The following is a 22,747-nucleotide window of genomic DNA, read 5'->3' as shown; positions in this document are numbered from 1 at the left end:
CACATCACTCAACACAGCTTCAACTTGCTTTCTTTTCCTGGAGAATAAAACTGAGGAATATGGTGGGTGATATAGTGGCAGAGTCAGAACTAGAACTTGGCCTGATTTTCAGCCCAAAGCTCCTTCTACTGCTTTGTGGCAAAGCCTTTGGGGGTAAGAAAGAGCTATCAGAGGGTGGGAAAGAGTCAGGCAGGGCTCTTTAGGGATTATTATTTTTTTCCTTTCATGCTTACAAAATCCAATAAAACTTCAAGCCCACCCTGGGCCACTGCATCCCATGAGAACAGTTGAGGCAAGACAACTAACAGCAGAGTCCCACCATGAGATTTGCCTGAAACTAAAAGACCAATCTGTCTCAGGGGGGATCTGACAGATGCAGAGAAGAAGCCTCTTTTCTATGGAATCCTAGCAGAGGTACAAACCTCACATGGGCTTCAGGAAGGACTTCTCCATGACTAAATCCCCTTCATAATTAGATGTAATTATTCTTGTCCTTTGTCCTAGCCTGTATCAGAGTGAGTGTAAGTCTTTTAATCTGAAAGCCATTAAGATAGCAGAATGGTGAGGTCACCTGGATTAGCAGCTAATGGATTCTCTCCCCCTTGTTCTGATGATAATGGGATGGGACAATGAAATATTACTCTGAAGCTTCTGGGAGAGAATTTACAGGACTCCGCCTTATGTGTTTTGCAAATGAGGTGGCAATAGGGAGAGAAACAAATCATAATTCTTTCCTGTTCTTGGGCGGCTCCTGAAGCAACATTTCTAGCCTCATTCTTCTGACGAAGGGATCTTCTCTCAAAGGCCCCCTGTGTCCCAAAGGCTCCCGGACTTGCTTGGCTTACCTTGCAGCAGTGTGTAAAAGGCACCTGAGGCAGACAGGTTGGTGGTTATGGTGACATCATCCTTGCTGGAGGTCTCTACCTGGACATGCACCAAGCTGTCTGTGTCACTTCGAAAACTGCTCACCTGGCCCGTAGGGAAGGTCACATTTGTCAAGTGGCCAAAGCTGTCATACCTGGAAACCAAGGGGTAGTACTGAGTAACAAAAATATGACAGTGCTATAGCTGGAATGTTCTACCTCATGCCTTGGTTTTATGTGTTCTGCTTTCCTTTTCAATCAGATACAGTCCTCTGTTTCCCTCCTCTCCTTGCTCAAGTCTTGGTCACCTGTTGACATCTAACTGGAGGAAGATGATTTACCATTTGAGTTTTCCTTTCCCAATTCACATAGTGGAGAGGATACCCCAGCCCTGACTACCCCCTGGGAGTACTGTGAGGAGCTTTTCCTAGGATGCTTCTCTTGTGCTGGGATGCTGATGTACAAGGCATTTCCCTCTTGGGATTGTGAGTTGTCGAGGTCAGGAATGGTTTATGGAGTTCGATTACTAGGCTGGGAATCTGGTGTCACACCACTTGGATTCTGCCACCTGTCAGCACTGTGACCCAGGAGGACCTACTCCCAGTTCATCCCTGCTTCAGCAGAATTGAGTCAGGCATAGGGAAGACAGGCAGGGGATGCTGGCTGAGCAACTCAAGGAATGCAGGATTGAACATGCAAGGCCTCTCGTTCCTGCTCTGTAGGAGAGAACAGGCCATGACTTATTCACACTCTACCTGCTGTATGACATGACAGAAACTGGACACATGTAGACACCTGATAAACATCTGCTGAAGGCACACATGGAAGAAGCTGCTCTTGATAAAAGATACTATGGCCCTCTCCCTAGGTATCTCCCCAGAGTTTTAGTCTCAAGACAGAAAGAGGTTTTATATCAAGGCAGACAACTGTAATTATTATTGAAGGTATCCTGTAATGCATAATTAAATTGAGCCCGAAGAAGATACAGCAAAAAGGCCCCATGCCTTCAAGATCTGGTTTTCATTTTATATGAGACAGCCCAAAACCCGTAATTTCCACTCCTTGCATTTTCCATTAGAAGGACTGAATGTCTTAATTAAATGAACATCAAATAGAACAACCAATTTATAAAACTTTCTCTCCTATTCATTCATTTCACTATCTTTCAAAGTTTGAGAAATGCCACTGGATCTCTCTGCTGCTTGATCAATACCTATGATTATCCCATCAGAGCAGTTTCTTCTGACTCTGCATGGGAAGAATTGGAGCTGCCCATTCTACAGACCCTGAACACCTTTGCCCTGAGGGTTGCTCTTACAGAACCCTTTCTGCTCTGCTGCAAAGCTGCTCAAACAGGTGCAGGGGCCTGGAAGGGGGAGTACACAGAACTCCAGACTCTGAGTGGTTGCCTTAAGTCCTAGTCCTATGATTGGGTGACATCTGGACAATGGCTTGTTTATGACCATCATGGCTTTAATTATGGGAACCCAAAAAGCATTGACAAGTTTTCTTTCTCTCCATGAGAAATGGAAGGAATGGCTGGCATGAAGTCTTTGGAGCCAGACAGTCTATGCCTTGAATCCTGGCTCCACACTTGCTAGCAATGTGACCCTGGAGGATGAGCGTGCAGTTCTGTTTCCCACCTGCCTCAAACCCCCACCACAAATTACCACATTTTGGGCAGGTTACATAATGCAGCATAACCTCAGTGAGCCTTTTGTTTCTTCTTCTATACATGAGGATAATAACTTCTAGCTCATAGAGACCCAGAGAAGACCAAAAGAGGTAACATATTTAAAATGCATGTAAATTCTTACCAGGGCCTTCAGGACCCCAGGGGACTGTCCTCATTGGAATGTCAACTCCCTGAAGCAGGCACTTCAATTGGTTACTATTGTAGCCAGAACTCTGAGTGCTAGACACGCATTTAACAATGTGAATGACTTGACTCCTTACACCCTCTCCTTCTGACTTCCCCGTGACCTTTATTCTTCTGTACCTCTGTAATTCACTGCCCCTGATGCTGTTCCCCAAATATGCCAAGCTCAATCCATGCTATTGGTGCTTACACTGACTGTCACTTTGCAGGGAATGCTCTTCCACACAGGTGTGGCCAGTTCCACCATTCAAGTTTCAGTTCAAATGGGGCCTACCCTGACTACCATTTCTGAAATAGACAGGTCCCCCATCTCTATCATGTTATCTTACTATATTGTCTTCATTGTACTTATTATCTTGTTTAGTTGCTTGTTATCTGTCTCCTCCTACTGGAAGATAAGCTCCATGGGGGATAGGGACCTTGTCTATATTCTCAGTGCCTAGACAATTACCCAGCATATAGAAGGTACTCAGTAATATTTATTGAGTGGGTGAATAAATACATAGGAAGATGGTAGGTACTATTGTTGATTATTGAAGACATGGATTGAAAGCAACTAAGAGTTTACTACTCCCTCCATTCCCTGTGTGAGGAAGCGAAAGTTCACAAAGATTCAGAGTATCTTTTAGGTACCAAGCATCATGCTTGTAATCATCTCGAGGTAGGGATTATTATCACCATTTCACAAATGGTGATGATTAGACTCAGAGAAGATAAGTAACTTGCTTAAAATGACACAGCTAGTTAAAGAATATAGATTCAAAGTCAGGTCTATTTGACCTTCAAGAGTGTGTTCTTTCATCAAGCTTTCCATAATAATGATGCTGTTTCAAATCAAAACCTTTGTATTCATCACTGTGTTAAGGAAAAAATTCTGTTTGGAAGTCCCAAGTGGGTCAAGAACACTGACAGTTTTCCCTTCAAGATGCTTTGCTTGGCTACTGCTGCAGTTGACTTTTGCAGCGATGCCAGGCCCCCTCTTGGAGGGAGGATAGAGATGGCCCAATGATTGGCTTTCCATTATTTCATTCCACTGACTTTTCTTCACTCCGTTTTCCCAAAGCATCTCTAGAGCACAGTGAAAGAAAACACATAAAAGATTCATCGAGTTGCTGTGAACTTGGCTCTCAGAAGAGGACTGCTAAAGGGTATCTTCACACACTGTAAGGCCTTCTTCTTCACACTTGATACTTCATCTCGAGCCACTTACTATGTGCAGCTAGCGAGGAAAATGCCAAATTTCCTCTCTGATACTAAACTGTTGATGATTTTAACTTTTTGTTCAGAAAAAAAGATCTGAGTATTACGACTTTCATCTGTGACTGTTCCAAACACCAGCATCAACACCAACAACGGGAACGGACACTGTGTCATCTATGAATAATTAGAGTTCATGGTCCATGCACTCCTATAGTTCCCTTGGCCTCAGTCACTGTAATGAATGGCATCACTACATCATTGTCCACTCAAAAATCAGGTCAGAGCCAGGGCACTTACTGGCTTATGCAGTAAAAACTTGTACTCACTATTTCCTATAAAATGAAGTCCCAACAATGAATTCTAGCCTTCAGGATTCCCAAGATGTAGTTCGCTCTCCCAGTGTAGGTCTGTCTCTCACTGATGGCTTAACATGTGCTGGAAAGTATGTTGGGTTCAGGTTTACCTGGGATCCAGGATTGGCTCTGATCCTTACGTCTAACATGTTACAGAGCCACTCAGTCTCTATGTTGGTTATTCTGCATGCTCTCCCCCATCATTCTCTGCCCTTCTCTGTGCCCAGAGAGGCTGACCCCTGCACACTGCATCACTGAGTACCTGGGCTGACTCAAGTCTGCTTAAGCTAAGTCTATGGCCAGCACTGATAAGACACTGGAGGTCAGAACCAGCTTTTCCTCATTCTCTCCTTCACTGCCATATTTCCAGGAATAGCTGCATCCATCTATGATAACAGGTGCTTTCTCCTTCCCACAGGGATTCAGCAACAATATTCTACCTGCTCCCCCCACCACCTTGACCTTCAGCCTGAGGCTTGGTAATGGCTGTTGTGTTTTTAGTGCTTGGGTGCCTCAGCATCTTTTCTTGGTCCCCTTATCCCTGTCTGTACCTCTAAAACATATTTTCATTTGAAAGGTGTAGTCCACCCTTCCAGTGCAGGTCTGTCTCTCATCGATGTTGCATATCATATCTGAGTGGAAATTTTTTTTTCTTTCTGAACTCTGTCTTCTAGTGTGTGTGTTTTCTGATGAGAAGTCTGCTGTAATTTTTGTTTGTTCTTTTTTTCTGGATGCTTTCAAGAGTTTTTCTTTTGCATTCAACAGTTTGAATATGATATGTTTAGAAAAGTGTATGTGTGTGTGTGTGTGTGTGTGTATTTATTTTACTTGGTATTTTTTGAACTTTTTGGATCTGTGGTTCATTATTAATTATGAATAATTCTTGGCCATTATTTCCTCAAATATTCCTCTGCCTGTTTTTCAACTCCTCTTCTAGAATTCTAGTTATGTGCGTACTAGATCATTTGATGTTGTCCCACAGGGTTTGAAGTATTCTTTTGCTCTCTTTTTCTCCTATGTTTTCATTTGGGTAATTTCTACTGGCCTGTCTTTCTTCCGCAGCTGTGTCATGCTGTGTCATCAGGAGCAACCAGCCGGTCAAAGGCATTCTTCATCTCTGTAGTTGTGTTTCTCATTTCTAGCATTTCCATCTGATTTTTTTCTTAGGGTTTCTATCTTCTTGCTGAAATCATCCATCTGATCTTGGAAACTGTTCACCTTTTTTCACAAGAGCTTTTGATACCATTACAGTTATTTTAAATTCTGTGAACAACGGTTTCAACATCTGTGTCATATCAGAATATGGCTCTAATGATTCCTTTTTGCTTTTTCTTCTCCTACCCATGTTCAGTTGAAAATGTGACACCTCGTGTGGCATGGTAGAGACTGAGATTGATGGCTTGTGTTTGGAAATGAGTTTACTTCTGCTAGGACTTCAGGGAGTGGTTGTGAGTTAATCTAGTTAGTATTTGGGCTGGCTTGGAAGTTCCTGGTTTCTGTGGTTGCCTCAGTGCATCATAGTCTTTAAGTTCTTTTAGCAATTTTTTGTGCTTAGGGTGAGAAACTGATCTGTCAACTGTTTTTCTCTTGGCCTCAATTTCCACTCCATCCTTAGCATTAGGTCCTTTGTGCCACAAATCAGAGGGTCTCCTTCCATGCTCTACCCGCTTTCCATCCTTTTTGCAGCAATGCTTTGCTCTGCACTGTTGCTTTCAGCTTTTTAATCAGTAGGAGGTGATGGTGGGCGAGTTCTCTATTGTCCTGAGGAGGACTCAACCTTAGGTATGTGTGCTCCTGACCCTGGGGACTGTCTCCACCTAAGTGCTCCCACCCCTTCTCAGGCGGCAGTTTGGGGCTCTTACAGATTCCTGCTCTTCTCCTGCACTACATACTTTTTCTGCTTTTCTTCTCTCATTCAGCTGATGGGTCTCCACCTGTGTCTAAGTGGGAGAGTGACTGGCTCTCTCTTCACAGGTGAAGGCTTTTGCTCCTCAGGGGATGCAGGGTGATAGGGGTCTGGGTGGAGCAGGCAGCTATTTGTGCTCTTCTCCTCAGCGGTTGCTCCACACCTCCCCAGGTCTAGCAAAAAGGTCTCTTTCTGAGATCTTTCTTCAATCTACTGGTGGTGGGCGGGGAGGGCGGAAAACTCCTGAAGAGGATGTGGACTCCTTCCATTTCAGTTCCCAGGGCTTGATACTCTCTTGCCCATACACACTTGGCCTTCAGAAATACGGTGGCCATCCTAGTGAGCTCCTCCTACTAGCTCCAGTTGCATCCACTCCAGGGAAGCTAAGTTCATATCCTGTCTCTCTCTGCAGGTGTCTGTCCCTCCTTGAATCTGGGCTAGTCTGTTGCTCTATTACCTCTGAGGAGTTCAAGGAAAATCCATGAATTTGCCTGTTGTCAGGCTTACTTTTGTTATGAGATTGGGAATGATGCTCTTTCTAGCTCTCATATCCCCCAAGCAAAATCAAGAAGCCCAATCTGGGGGCTGGAATTGTGGCTCAGCGGTAGAGCACTCGCCTAGAGTGGGCGGGACCTGGGTTCAGTTCTCAGCACCACATAAAAATAAAGGCATTGTGTTGTGTCCATCTACACCTAATAAATAAATATTAAAAAAAGAAGCCCAATCTGTTGATTTGAACTCTTTGAGTTGAATTCTGTGTCCTTCCAGGAATACTGATAATGTCAGAACTGGGATTTGAATCCAGCATTCTTCTCACTACAGCATATTTTCCTCCCTTTCTTTATCTCCCTTCCCTCTTGAATTTATGTTTCATTTATAAAATATTTAGTGAATCATTTTCAAGGTGGCAAGCCCTAAGCTTAACACAGAGATAAATTAGTAAGGTTCTCACAATAGCTAAAGGAAACATACCTATAACAGGAGCTGTCGTCAGGCATTGTGGGAGACCATAGTCACTTCCTGCTCTGAAATTTAGGGAAGTTGGTTTTTCATGCCCACCCAGGAAGTCAATTTTGTTTATTTACTTATTTTGTGGTGCTGGGGATTGAATCTGGAGCCTCACATAGGCTAGGAAAGCACTCTACCACTGAGCTACATCTCCAGCCCTTAATTTTGGAAGGAGCCTCATGCTACTGGACATTTTCTTACATTTTCTTGTTTTCTGACCATATGCCAAGTCTGACAGCATTGATGGCCCTCCCTAGAGATGAGGTCCCTATTGCAGACTCCTTGGAGGTTTTTACCAGCAGACCTGTGGGCTCAGGGAAGGAAAGTAACCTTGAATCTCTAGAGCTGTGAACTCCAAGTTGCTCTAAAGTGTGTGATGTTTATGTTAGATGTATTATTTAATCTGCTAGGAAGATCGATAAAGCCAACTTAAACTTGTTTCAGTAATAGCCCATGTCACAGGCAGGCCTGGATGGATTTTTTTTTTAATTTTTTAGAACATTTGAATTTGAATCCACCAAGGTGCCTCATGGAGCTAAAAGGAGAAATTTCACTAGAGCAAATGGTCCATTGGTAAAACCTGTTCAAATCCTTGTTAAGAAACACCACAACACAATATGGTGTGATGCTACATCATGTACAACCATAGAAATGTAAAGTTGTGCTGCAATTGTGTACAATGAATTGAAATGCATTCTGCTGTCAGATATACCTAATTAAAATAAATAAATAAATAGAAAAAAAAAAGAAAAAGAAACACCTCGACAATAAACAACCGTACACCTTTCCTTCTAGGAAGCTTAATAGCTTGTTAAGTATTTTTTTCTTCTCAGTATTAATTTAGTTTTTAATCCTCGGAATGGCCCATAAATGGGGTAAGGTAGGGATTTTTTTTTTTGTTTGGTTGAGACATGGGCCTGGAGGCCAGCTAGCCTGCCTGAGTCACATGGCTAATGTTCAGTGAAGATAGGTGCCTGGCTCCCTTGCTTTGTTTCCAGAACAGATCCACTTTACTTGGCCCACTCAGCATGCCATTTTCCAGCCCATTTAGGATATCCTCAGGGACCTGACCTCTTTCCTAGTTCACACCTTAATATGTTCTACTTGACATTTGAGTCTGCTCTTTTGATTCCTACTCCTATTAAAACTTTGATCTGTTCCTCTGATTAGTTTACTTACAAACTGCTCCTGGCTAATATGTTTCATGTCCAAATAACATTTCTATAATTACTGCTACTGCCACATATTGCTTGAAATAATAATAATAATAATAATAATAATAATAATAATAATAATAATAATGGCAGCCACTGTCATTTTATGGAGCTTTTCATATTTTATCTCAAGGAAATTTTGAACCTCAGGCTGTTCTTATAGAATAGACACTATTTAGATCTCTATCATACCAATAAGTCACAAAGAACACAGGTGAACCAGGCCAGTGCAGTTGGAGGAACATGGACTTGTGTTCCAGTTGTGCTCTACACCCACTATGTGATTTTTAAGCTTGTTCCTTAATCTCTCTGTGCTTTAGCATATTCTTATGTAAAAATGTGGAAGATAATTTCCTGCTCTCTGAAAAATGACCTACCATGAGACCCAAGGTAATTAATCTGTATCAGGCTTATGGTTTACCATCTCATAGATGCTATGAAATGGGAAAGAGCCTGGCACACAGAGGGATCTCAAAAAAGTGAGTTTTCTTTCTTTCTTTCTTTTTTTTATTTGTATGGCTTTTATCTTCCACTTCTGGTTTGTGTCAAGAAGGATCAGTGCTTTTCTTGTGTACTCCTATAAAGTGGATTCTTTGGAATTTCAAATGCTATTTTATAAAAAGCAATTGTAATAACTTTTCCTTCTTCCTAAAATATCAAACATGGCTGTAGATTTCATCAGGGAAAGAGAGGAAGGGACCCTGTCTGGTAGAGGTGTAGGAAATGGTTTTAGATTTCAGGGTGGTGAAGAGTAACAGTGGCAGTGATGTGCAGGCATTCAGTTTGGGATCTGAGGGAGTGATCTTGGGAACTAATTAAGTGTACAGACTCGCTCTGACAAAGAAATCCCTGTATTGGCTAAATAATGTATGAGATTTCCATGGGCAATGGGGAAAATTGAATTATTTAGCGTATTTCCATTTCAATGAGTTAATCAAGATAATTGCTGTTTTCCTGGATCTTTGTCTTTTCTTTGCAATTAGCAAGGTCCTTGTTTGGAGAAAGGAATTTAGTTAGTGAACTTTGCACAAACTGCTGTGACATTTTTTGGTGTAAGTTATATTTAAAATCAATTATAGGTCCTTTTCCTTTGAGTTTCAAGATTGTGAGAAACTGATGCTTGATCCACTTTGAGAAGAATGTAGGGTTCAAGGATTCAAGTGGATTTGGGATTAACAACCTTAAGGGGGGTGGAGTGGGGGAGGGCAGTAGGGCAGAAATGAAAGAGCAAGAGCTTTGGCCTCAGACAGATTTGGGCTGCAATCCCTGTTCTGTCGTGTTCTCACTATGTAACAGCGGGCAAATGGGCTTGTCCAAGCCTCAGCTTTTACTTCCATAAAGCAGATAATATCTGCCCAAATCCCAGCTGCTGTGAAGGGAGACTGCAATGACAATGCAGTTCCTGGCCCACTTTTGATGGTCAACAAGACTAGGTCCTTCCCCATCCCCCACACACATGTCTAATGGTGACACTTTCAGCAGTCTCAGTTCTCTGGAACATGGCTAACATCTTGGGGAAAAACAAATAAAAGCTTAAAAAAAATCTAACTAGAAAAAGAGATGTTACAAAATCCCTTCATTAAAATACCTCATAGGGAAACACTTCATAACGTCTATTTAATTTTGGCTGGGATTGTAATAAGCTGAACTTCTGCTTCTCTGACCACACCACTTAAGAAGCCCTGTATGGGGGGAAGTAGGGTTGTAGCTAGATGAGGTGAGCACTGTGACTGAAAACAAATGGGGACACAGTAACTCCCCATGGAGGGGCCAAGAAAAGAGTAGTTGAGCATTACTTTAGGCAGGGCAAAGGGTTCTGCATCCTTGTCTCCCCACAGAAGCTCTTTCCTACAACAGCATAATATGCCATTGTTGCTCTCCTCATTAACAACCCTGACTTATAAATAGAAAGGTTATGTTAGATCTGTGTCACGTGTTTCAGAAAGGAGGCAGGTAATGTACCTCATAACAAGGTCATCTAAAATGGTAAAAATTAAAAAAAAAAATTTGGTACTTAAAGATGTGAGCTCCAATTATGCAAAAAAATTCACCTATATGGAATTGTTCCTTCTCCCACTACCATGTTTCTGAACAGTGGTCATCTGGAGAGGCTAGCAGTTTATCAAGGACTTTTCATCTATATCATCTCCCTGTACTATGTTCACCATGAGCATTTTATAGATGTAGAACTAAAGCCCAGAAAAATGAAATCCATGGTGCAGCTAGGATGGAAGCCCAAATTCTCTGATTCCAAAGCTTGTAGCTTCTCCACTACACAAATTTCCTTCTCAGGAGAAATCATCTAGAATATGAACATGAGAGCATATTAAAGGTAATGGTTTGCATCCCAAGTCCTGAATTAAAAATGAAATACATTCAAGAATGAACACTTCATCTCTAACCTACAATGCACCTAATGAAACAGCCATCAAATGGCAGCAGCTGGATACTTACTCATAAAAGGTTGTCCATCCATTTTCATTGCTTTTGGTCGCCAGAAGGCCAGAGTTGCCATGGTATGTCATCATGGCCAGCTCGTGTCCTTGTGTGGTCACACTTTTGAGTGCACTGTTGGTACCCATGGTCACCCAGTATACCTGGCCATCTGGGACCACCAACCAGAGAGGCATCCCAGTAGAATCTTGGCATACGTTAACCATGTTGCTGTTGTTGTCTGTGATGAGAGTGATGTCACCATCCTCAGTGTAGGTGAAGTTGTACAGGTAGTCTCCTGTGGGCAGGCTTTGGGTATACAGATGCTTGCCACTGGTATCAAACAGGTAGAGCTCCTGGTCAATGGGGGAGGACAGCTCATACATGTTCTGGGTGTTGAGGAAAGGCTTGTTCTTCCTGATGAACCGAATTCGAATATTCCCAAGGTCAGCCACATAGAGCTCCCCATCAGCACACACAGCCAAGGAAGACGGGGTGTTCAGCTTTGCACCCTTGGCGTAACCATCGTCTCCAGAGAAGCAATCACAGTTGGCATCGTTTTTACAGTCACAGCCACTGGGGGCCCTAGCAACTAGGGAGATCTCTCCACTAGTGGTGACCTGCCTGATGCGGTTGATCTTTTTCTCATCAGTCTCAGCAATATATAGGACCCCGTTGTGTGAAACAGCCAAAGCAGTGGCTGACTCCAGAGTTGCATGGATGGCCACCTTGCTCAGCAGGAAGTGGTCGATGCCAGGAACCTGTCAGTGCATGGGCCTCCCAGCGACAATGCGTACCTGGTGATTTTCAGAGATTTGCAGGACTACATTGTTGTCAAGGACATAAAGAGAGTTGTCCATCGGGTTGATGGCTAAGTCTGTGGGCCACTCCAGGCGAACCTGACAATGGAGACATGAACACTCAAATGATTGGCAGGATGTCCCCCACTAATCATCCCACACCCCCTTAAAACCCATAACAGCATCCGAAGCACCTTTACATATAGTCTTGGCCAATCCTTACAGAGTCTACCATCAAAAAAGGAGTGTTAGCCCCCTGAGCACAGAAAAACCATGTCACTGAGGCATTGATGGTCTCTGTCAGGACTGACAAAACCTGAAGAGGGGATAACAACAGAAAGTAGCCGGTGAGAAGATGGACTTTGGAGTCAGACAGGCCTGGGTTCAGATCCTAGTTCTACCACTTATGACCTTGCGCAAGTTACTGTGCCTCTCTGAGCCTCAATATTCACATCTGGAAAACAGAAATAATAATTGTGCAGAGTGCTCAAACAGTGATATGGGGGTGGGAGGGGAAGTCAGATGAAGTCTGGAGGCTAAGTAGGACTTGTTCAGAGGTTTAGAAGAGACTCTTCATGAATGGATGATATGATACGTGTATAAAAGATGATTTCTCAAATAATAGACAGAATAACCATGGCACTGTCAGACACAGTTATAGACCAGTGGTTCTCAAATCTGGCCCTATATTCAAATAATCTGGGGATGTTTTAGAAAATAGTGGTATTCACATTCCACCCTGAGTCGGTTCCCTGGGTGGGGTTTGGACATTGACATTATTTCAAGCTTCCTGGGTGATTCTAATTGGGAGTTGGGAAACACAACTGGATACCTGCCTCTTATATTGGGTGATAACCAGACAAACAGCATTGGTATCATCTGGGAGCTGATCAGAATTGCCCCAAACCTATTGAATCAGTGTCTGCATTTAAGCAAAATCCCTGGGTGATTTCTGTGCCCACTGAAGTTTAGGAAGCCCTGCTCTACATAATGGTTTCTAATACCTTTGAGAACTGATTCTCCTAGAAAGGATTAATGAAGTTGGCAGTAGGATTTAGGGTTCACAGGTCTGGGGCCCCACTCTGAGCTTCTTCTGAGCCTGACTGGTAAGTCTTTAAGTGGGGACCTAAGAGGCTGCAACCTTCAGGGTTTAAGGTGAGGAGAAATGGACATGGACATGGGGCATGGATTGTTGGATAGATCACACTGGGAACTACTGGCACTTCACTAGTTGGGCCTTCAAGAGGTCCAACCACACCATACAGGGTTGGAAGTGTTGATGAGTGTTTCCTTCTGCTGATTTTTGGGCCCTAACTAAAGACTATTCAACTTAGGGCTCCTGAGCCCCCTATAAACCCTTGCTCTTTGGTCCCTTATGGAGTCCACTCTAACTAATATAATAATTTAGATAAGAAGTTTCTCTCCCAGGAATTTTCTCTTGTATACCATTGTCTACAAGCATATTCATCAGACCCAGTTTTAACAAGGGTGAAAAACTGGAGTTATGCCCAACAATTGAGAATTGGCTAAATAAATTATAGCATATTTAGTTCACTCATAAATAAGAATACTATGTGTAATCATTATAAGTGACATTATAGATGGATATGTAATGACAGGGGGAAATGTTTGCTATGTGTTAAGAAGAAAGAACAGGTCACAGAATTGTAAGCACAGTGTGATTCCAATTAGGAGGAAACGTAACCATAAATTAGATCGATTATGGATAGAGAGGAGATTAAAAGCCTGGTGGATATATCTCAAAACATTAACCATACTAGGATAAAAGGCCATTCTAATATTCTTGGTGATTTTAAACTTTTCTTATTTCTTGCAAGGTGCATGTGATTGCTTGCCTAGGTAGAATGAAACCCCAATAAATTATATGTCTAGGCGAGGCCACCTTCATCTGTCCCCTTAGCTCAGGGCCATTCTCAGGAAGGGCGAGACCTTTCTCGGTTCTTCAGAGCAGTCTGTCTTCGGGTCTTGTCTCCTCACCCCCGACCCCAGTGCCTGGCTGTCTGCACAGAGCGAGGGCGCTGCAGACCCTGCAGAGCTGTGGCCTGGACTGCCTGCCACTCATGCTCCCCAGTGCTCTCTGGAGCACTGTTGTGCCAGCTTTCGGCTGCATCAAGAACACAGTTTGCTCTAAAGTGACAGGAGAATTTTCAATTTTCTAAAACCCATTTCTTGTCAACACTGGCTGCTAAATATTTTATGCCCTCTGGTCCTGTGGCACCTTGGGGACCTGCTTGCGAGAACTTTCTGCCTGTCATTATGATGAAAAGATGGCGTCTTGATGAGTGGGTGGGTGGGAGGGGGGAAGAGGGAATCAGTAGAGGGAAAGGAGAGAGGAAACCAGAAGAAACGAACAGCAAGCATGTTGTCGAAAGCTGCTGCATACACAGGGGCACCCGGGGGTGGAGAAGGCATGGCTCTCAGAGCTGCTCTGTCATGTAGCTGGAATGATGGTTCTGGGGCATACTGTATGTAAGCCAATCTGGTCTCACCTCTGATCAGGGATGATTCTGCCTTTGGCTTGATTTCCCACCACCAAAACAGAGGGAGCAGACCTTATGCCTTTGGAGGTCCTCCAGCTCCTAGTTTAAGGGCCATGTCAGGGAGGGGCATCCCCTCCACCCTATCTTCCTGAGTATTTTCTGCTTCACTGAGGCACTCTGAGCTGACTGCCTTGTTAAAGAGTGATGTGCTTGCAGAAATGACTGTCACATGAATGAATGAATGGCCAGCAAATGGCACAGACCCAGCAATTGATGGAGGGCAGGACACCTCACTTCAACTCCAATTCCACGGTCACCAGAAGCGTCATCTTACTCAAGTTTCCTAGACACTGACCTTCTCACCCCATAGCAAAAGGGGTAATAAATATGCATAGGGTAGTTGTGGGGATCGGCTGAGGCAATGTACATGGAAGTTCTTTTGTGGATTTTAAAGGAACCTAATATTGACACCCTATTGGCAGCTGCCAGGCACTGTACTAGGTGTTTACTTACATGATTTTATTTAAAAAATTCATTTTGCATCTCTGATGAAATCTAGTATAGGGCTCTGCATAAATAACACCTTTTATTTCACCAGGTCTCAGTTTCCTTATCTCTAATATCTACCCTACAGGATTACTGTGATGGCTACATGAGAAAAGAGAAGCCATGCTTAGCTCTCTAATCTCACTAGAAAAGCACCCAGCACATAGAGTGTGCTCATTTGGTCCCTAGGTAGAGAGTGATGCTCTGCCTGGGGTGGCCATACCTGGCTATATTAATATCCAGCTTTCTTTCTTTCTTTTTATTTGTACCAGGAATTGAAAGCAGAGGTACTTAACCACTGAGCCACACCTACAGTCCTTTTTATATTTTATTTAGAGACAGGGTCTCACTGAGTTGCTTAGGGTTTCGCTAAATTGCTGAGGCTGGCTTTGAACTCATGTTTCTCTTGCCTCAGCCTCCCAAATTGCTGGGATTACAGGCATGTAATCTGCCCCCTCTCTACTCAATGCCTCCTCCCGTCCCTTTCTCTCATCTTGGACCTGGTCTTTGTCTCCTCCTACGTTGGTCCAGGTTTCTGGGTTCTCCCCTTTGTACTCTTGCCTCCTAGCTGTGTTCTGTCTTTGGCTTCCCTCCCTATTCCCAATGGGACAGCCAAGTATCTAGGTATTGGTAACAGAGGAAGCTCTGAGAATGAAAGCCAGTACCCGCTGCCCATATGTGTATGTCAAAATATATGCCTGCTCTGGAGTTTTGTAAAAAAAAAAAAAAAAAAAAAATCCATGCTTAGATTTAGACAAAGGTAGTAAGGGCCAGCAATAAAGAAATTTTTAGTCTAGGATTTCAGAATCTAAGTGTGGGTTTTCATTTTTTCCCCCATCCAATATATGCCAGTTGTCTTCCAAGCCTTTGCTCTGACTGCTTGGCAGTATCTCTATCTAAAGTTAAACAGTTTTCCAATGTGTGGATTGAAAGTGTTCAGCACCCTACGCTGGCTGGTTGAGGGCCCGTTTTGAGAATTGAAAATACTTGTATGCACATCCTTAGGCCGTGGCTGCTTCCTGGTGGGTGATTCCAGCTTGTTCACAGACTGGAGAGGGAAACTCTCGAGCCAGCGAGGGGAAGCCTGCCAAATTGCAAAGACGAGTGGCAGAGAACAGATTCCATTCTGGAGCGCAGCAATCACAGTAGTTGGCGCAGAGGGAACCGCACTAGCATCCGACTGGCACATGGCACAGTGCTGGGACCGCCAGCAGCAGCCATGGGGCCCTGGGGAAGCCACATGTGTCAGGAACAGGTGGGCATGACGAGTGGGGCTGGGAGCAAGCGCCACAGTCAGCCTCCCAATTTCTGGTACCTCCTAGATTCTGGTAACGTTGGCAAGATGGCACAGGCCAAGCCCAGCCCGAGGACCTAGCAATAAAGGGTCACTTGCCAAGTCACTGTAGGCTATCCTAAGGTCATGCTGGATTGCTAGTCACATGTGTCTCTATTGAGTCTATCCTGGGATACTGGTTCCCACCTGCCAAGGCCCAAACTCTCTGGCCTGAAGTTGCAAGGTCCTTTCCTATTGGCCCCAGACCATGCTTCCTATTTCAACCCCTACCTCCTCCTTCCAAGCAGCTTGAGCTCTAGCGTTCAATTTCCCAATGGTTTTGAACATATCAGTCTCATTAACATCTTTGTGCCTTTGTGCATCCTGTCCCCTTTCTGTGAAATGTCTCCTTTTCTTTTTTTGCTACCCAGAAAAACCCCTATTCAGTCTTTAAAACCTGGAGTAAATGTTACCTCCTGTATAAGCGGACCTTAGAAATTCAGTTTATTTCACCTCTGAAGTGTTGAGCAGCACTAGGAAGTTCACGGGCATTGTTTTATGTGTTCTCGAGGTAATTCTGCCAGGCCCATGGCAGTGATTTCCATTTCTCGGATGAAAAATAGGGCTCAGAAGACTTCAAAAACCTGCCCAAAGTTACTGAGCTAGTGAGTGGCAAAGCCAGGATTTAATCACTCAATCAATCAATCAACACATATGGGCTGTTCTTCAATGTGTACTAGCCACCTGATTAAGTAAAGAATTCCTGCTTCATGCAGTTTATGAACTAGAAAAAGAATAGATAATATGCAAGTACCTGTATGTGTTACAAAAGAGGAAGTTCAGGAGGTTGTGGATTTAAATTAACACTGTTTAAAGCTCTATCCATCCTACTCTGCTGGCCTTGGGCAGATTTCCCAGAACCTCTGCCATGCCCACACACTTGTTACCCCTCTTGATGACCTCCCACAGCCTCTGGGAGGTGAGTGGGGCAGGGTCAGTGTCATCTCTGCATCCTTGGTGCTTATCAAAGGCCTGTACCAAGTGGGCATCCTTTAAAGGCTTGTCTGGTGCAAAGATGAAGGGCCAGCAGAGTGGCTGGGTGGCTGGGTGGTGGATGAGAGGATGAGCTCAGGGGCCCAGGGTTCTAGCAGACAAGATCTTCTCACCTGATAAATATCCATGACAGAATCACAGCTGAGGGGCCGAGCTGATGTGAGGTCATTGGAGCCCAGCAGGGTGGATATGATCCCATTCTGATCAATGCATCAGATCATGGTGCCATCCACAAAGTAAATCAGCCCAAACTTGTCCACTGTAATGCCTGGATGGAGAAGCCAAAACAGGAATTCAGCATCAGAGCTAAAAGGACACAGAAAGCACTTTGGCAGCCTGGTCTCCTCAGATGCTCCTACGACACTCAGCCCCCTCCCTTTGGTGTGGTACTGGAGATGGAACCCAGGGCCTTGTGCATACTAGAGCCATGCCCACAGCCCTCTGGTTCTCTTCTAAAGACAAACAGATGGAGGTGCAGAAACTGTGTGCTTTGTTTGAAACTGGGATGGAGCCCAGGTTCTCAGGTCCTCTTGGGCTCTAGTCCTGCTTTGCTGCCTCCAGAGATTTTTATTTATCACCTCAGTCACCCACAAAAACTGGACTCATAACTTCTAGGGGTTTTGAAGCACTAGAGGTAGTGGTAAGGGGATATTTTTCACTACACTGTGCATTATTTAAATTAACTGACTTCTCAAGTCCTGCAAATGTAATAATAAAATACACTCTTTTTGTATTTTATTTTACTTTTTTGGTAATAAATTTTCTTTTCTTTTAAGATAGTTCTTTAAGTTTTTCTATCCTTATTATTTTAATTTCATTGGTTGTTATGGTTTGGATGTGAGGTGTCCCCTAAAAGTTCACATGTGAGACAATGCAAGGTTTGGAGGAGAAATGACTGGTTATAGCCTTAACCTAATCAGTGAATTGATCCCTGTTGGGATTAACTGAGTGGTAACTAGAGGCAGGTTGGGTGTATCTGGAGGAAGTGGCTCACTGGGGGCATGGTTTGGGGTATATATTTGTATCTGGCAAGTGGGGTCTCTCTCTGCTTCCTGATTACCAGGTGAGCTGCTTTCTTCTGCTACACACTTTGCCATGATGTTCTGCCTCATCTTGAGCCTCCAGGAACGGAGGCTGCTATCTGTGGATGGAGACCTCTAAAACTGTGGGCCCTTGAATAAGCCTTTTCTCCTCTACAATTGTACTGATCAGGTCCTTTATCACAGCAGCGAAAAAGCTGACTGAAACATCTGTCACTGCAAAAGCATAGTCTGAAAAGAATTCTATGGGTTTGCATAGAGAATATTGTTAAATTTAATGTCTAAGGATAGCACATCGAAGAGAGGAGCCAGGATTACTCAATATCATCTGTTCCATCCCTAGATTGACACTTGGTTGACTTTCTCCCTGGCCCAGCCGGTGTGATCTTGGGCAAGTCACTGGACATCCCTGCACTTGTTTCCTCATCTGTCAAACCAAGGTATTGTTGTAAGTCTGTATTTCTTTTTTGAATGTGTGTGAGAATCCCTTGGGGGACCTGCTCCAGATCTCAAGTGTACCTGAGCACCTCTCTGATCTTGGCAAACACCTTGGTGGTCATGATACGCATTCAGTATTTTTTAGCTAGTGATGTGCATCAGAATCACCTGGAGTGTTTTCAACACACACCCTTTTGACCTCCCTCTTGGAAATACTAGTTCAGGGGGTGATTGTGCCTGTGACCAATGCACACTTTAAATTTGATCGTGGGTGATTCTGATTCTCACCCCAGGCCCAGAATGGCCTGTCAGACATTCCCCTACCACACCATTGATGCTTAGGGATGATGGGCAAGATTTGCCCCTGAGAGGGGCCTGGTCTAGATGGGGAAGCCCAGAAAATGACATGTCTGAGGAGAACTTGTCACTTCTGCTTGATTTTCCTAGAGGCAGGCGGGGGGAAAAAGGGTCAGACGAGGTTGGCTAAGGTGGAGACGCTTGCGATGTGAGACTTCCCAACTGTGTTAACCTCAGCAAACTCCATCCCTTCTAAGTCTTGGTTTCTCATTTATAAAATGAGGATACCAACATCTGACTTGCAATAGTTAGCCATCAATAATTATTAGTGGCTATCAGGATTATGAGAAACACCCAGCACTCTGTAGGTTCTGTGGCACTTGCTCTGGGGCCCTGTGTCTCTTCCTGGGCCAGCAGATGGGCTGGGATGGACCAGCTCTGAGGAAGGGCCCCTGGAGCACTGGTGTGGCTTCCATGCCCCCTGAGGCTGGGCAGCCGGAGAGGGTTTCACACAGAGGACCAGGCGGCCTCGAGGCTGGGAGCCTTTCCCGGGGGGCCCTGCCTAGAAGGCAAATTAATTTCATTCTGTAAGTACCAAGACAGGAGTTTTCTTGTCTTCCTGGCTCTGTCCTGTCTTTCTCTTTCATCTGCCAGGACTGATGAGCGCTTCATGAACAATTGGGTTTCTTGTTTACAAAGTTGGCTGCACAGGCTAATCGAAGTGATCTGTCCCCTGATTAATGACTTCATTTCCCCCTCTTTTTGTTGTGCTAAATAGATGGACATCTTTTCTCCTCCCTACTGCAAAGTGTCTGCATATTGTGGCACTCTCTGTCATTTTTATCTAGGTTAATTGCAGGCTTTTGGGCAATTGCGCTGCCACTCCATCTGTGTGAGGGGGAGGGAATGCGAGTGTGCAGGGCCGCTGAGGGACGCCTGCGCAGAACAGAAATCTCAAGAACAAACTTTGAATTCTCAGAGAGCAGAGTGTCGTAGCAGAGAGAGGCTGATGGATCATTAGGCTAACCTCTCATGGACTATCGGGAAAACTGAGGTCCAGAAGAGGAGGTCCCAGAGTCAGTGAGTAGCAGAGAGGAACCGTAAGGCAGGGTCCCCAAGAGCAAGGTTGGTGCTCACTCCCCTCTTCACTGCTTGTTCATACAGCAAATCATAATTAAGAGGGAAATTAACCATTGATGACACAATATTTACCCCACAGTTACCACCTGAGCACTCTAGCCATGCGGTAGAGATAATATGCTATGAGGGTATACCATGGGAGGTGACATAATGCATTGTAATACAATATAACAATAGTTATAGGAGTCACCATTTATGCAATGTTTACTATGTGCCCGATGCTGCTATGCTAAGCATTTATCTTCCTGATGATATTTAATCTGTACTATAACTGTATTATATCCTCGTTACATAAATGAGGAAAATGAGGTTCAGAGAGATTAGACAACTTGCCCAAAGTCACACAGCTACTAGATGACAAAGCCTAGATTTGAATTCATGATTTCATGAGTTTACTGCTTTGCTTTGAACCCCAGCCTTCTAATATAATCATTCATAATGTTTTTACAGGATACCGTGTGAAATACATTGATTTTGACCCTTAGACCATTCCTAGGAAGTCTACACAGATGGTATCGTTACCCCTACTCTATTGATGAGGACCCTGCAGCTGAGACACGGAGTCATTGGCCCTGGGGCTGGCACCACAGACAAACCTCCACTGCAGGACATCTGAATGATGATGGCTTCCCTTCTAAAAAGACTCCCAGGGTCCAAGCTCTCTCCCAGCTCTGATCCCCCATGCACAGATCTTCCTCCATCTCAGGGAACACTTCTCGCTCTCTCCCACATCAGAGTGCTTCACAGCCAAGTCTTATTTATTCTGTTACAAAAAACTTATCTATGCAACCTCATAGCTCTATACACTCGTACATACTTGTTCAATAAGTGAATGACAAATACTGAAACTGAGCATTTAGAAGTTTAGCTTTTGGAAGGATTCCAAACTGAAACCTACAGTTAATTGTCCCATAGCTCATGAACATATGCCAAGATGACACACTAGTGCTTTTGGTAACAATAACATGAGAGAGCATATGTATCCAATAGCATGATAAATACATGATGGAACGTCCACTTGGAGGAATACTATATGGCCATTAAAAATGAGGACACATAAGACTCTTTAATGACATGAAAAGAGCTCCTAATATATCATTTAGGGAGAAAAAGCAGGATACAAAAATAGTTTGTTTAATGTGACCTCATCTTGTTTACTTGATTTTGGTGAATATTATATACATACAAACATTTAGAATAAAGGCGAAAAGAACAGATAAGAAATATTGACTGGGAATATTTCTGGTAGGTAGAATTATCACAATCCTAACCTTCCTCTGTATATTTATTGGTATTTTCCGAGAATTTTTTGCAATGATAAACATGTAGGTCTCCCGGAAATGGTAGTGCCCCAATAAACATCACTGAGAGTGATTCCAATGCAAGGCCTTACCCCTGGGATTGGTGAGTGTGGCTTCTGTAGCCTTCCCTCCATCCCCACAGTGAGAGTCATCAAAGGGGAGGCACTGGTCCCCAGTCCCTGCCACCACCTCGGAGTTCTTGACAAGGTCCTTCACCACCATGGTGGACTTGATCTTGAAGACCCGCCGGCTGTTGGTATCAGAAAGGAAGACGGCCCCACTCATGGGGTCTGTGGTCAGGTAGTATTTATGCGCTGGGCTGTGACTGCAAAACAAAGACACGGCCAGTGGTGAGCACTTTCTTCTCTGTCAGGTAGCTTGAGATGTGTCCCTGGCCTTTTTGAATCCAAGCCAAAAAATAGTCTTGGGGGAATGATGTCTCTACTTTGGGGGATGGTTCCTCAATTTTTCAATCTTAGGGGTTGGCCTAACTATCCATCCCACCCAGATACTAATGCAGAAACCTCTTGCTGATAAGTGCCTGTATCAGGTGCTGATATGTATTTTCTTAAAAAGGCTATCAGTGAGGCTTGCCAGAGGTGGCCTGTTAAGTCAAACTAGAAACACGAAGGTCCGTGACTTTAAAAAACAATCCAAGAGTTCAAAGATGTAGCCCTTCTCCATAGGATTTTTTACAGCAGCTCTCACTCTCATCTTGGGATGAACAGGGGAGACCCTGGTGGACCTGACTCCTGGTTGGCGTCCACACTGTCTCCTGTCTCAGGAGCCCTGCAGTCTCCCTCCTGTAGCCACATACAAATGAGTTGCAGGATTAGTTTGTAAATCTGCAGCAAAACTCAAGGAAAAAGAAACAGAACAGGAGCAGCACTAATGAGGGCATGTTTCTAGAAATCAGTCACAAAGACTAGGCTCAGGTTACAAAGGAAAGAAAAGAGTGTGTAGAAGCCTTGAGACCAGGCACCGAGCTAGCCACAGGGTGGGGAAATGCACGGGCTTTGATATCAAATCAGTCTGGGTTTTAAGTCTAGCTTTATGATGTCCAGTTTCTGAAGCTTGGGCAGGTTGCCTGGCCCGCTGAGCCTTGTTTGCTGTAACTGTTCAATGGGAATGCTATAGCCACCTTGCTGGTGTGTTGGGAAAATTACCTGAAATCACAAATGCCATGTCGTGTGCACTTGCATTGTTAAGTATTGAGCACCCAGGAGGTGCTCAGAATCATAATTGTTATTTTAATTACTAGTAATTATGTCTGTTTTTGCATTAGAGATGACTACCAGATAGGTAGCACCTGTAAAGCCTGAATTTTGTTATTCCATGGTACTGGTACTGATAACCAACTTCTTTCAAGTCTAGGGCACAATAAAGTTTGAACTCTCTACTCCTGGGAAGCTAATTTACAATTCCTGGTCATTCACCCAGCCCTCAAACTGCATCTCAATATTGGTGTCCTCTTCTCAGTCTCTGGAGCATTTTCTGATTAA

The 22,747-nt window shown here is 43.9% G+C and overlaps 1 pseudogene; it reads right to left on the bottom strand.

Annotated features, from left to right (window-relative positions):
• LOC143389656 (teneurin-4-like) overlaps positions 1-22,747 on the bottom strand; it is a 648,816-nt pseudogene that overhangs the window by 28,105 nt on the left and 597,964 nt on the right.

Source organism: Callospermophilus lateralis, unplaced genomic scaffold, assembly GCF_048772815.1.
Source record: "Callospermophilus lateralis isolate mCalLat2 unplaced genomic scaffold, mCalLat2.hap1 Scaffold_169, whole genome shotgun sequence".
Taxonomy (NCBI): Eukaryota; Metazoa; Chordata; class Mammalia; order Rodentia; family Sciuridae; genus Callospermophilus; species Callospermophilus lateralis.
This window is presented reverse-complemented; position numbering and strand designations above follow the sequence as displayed.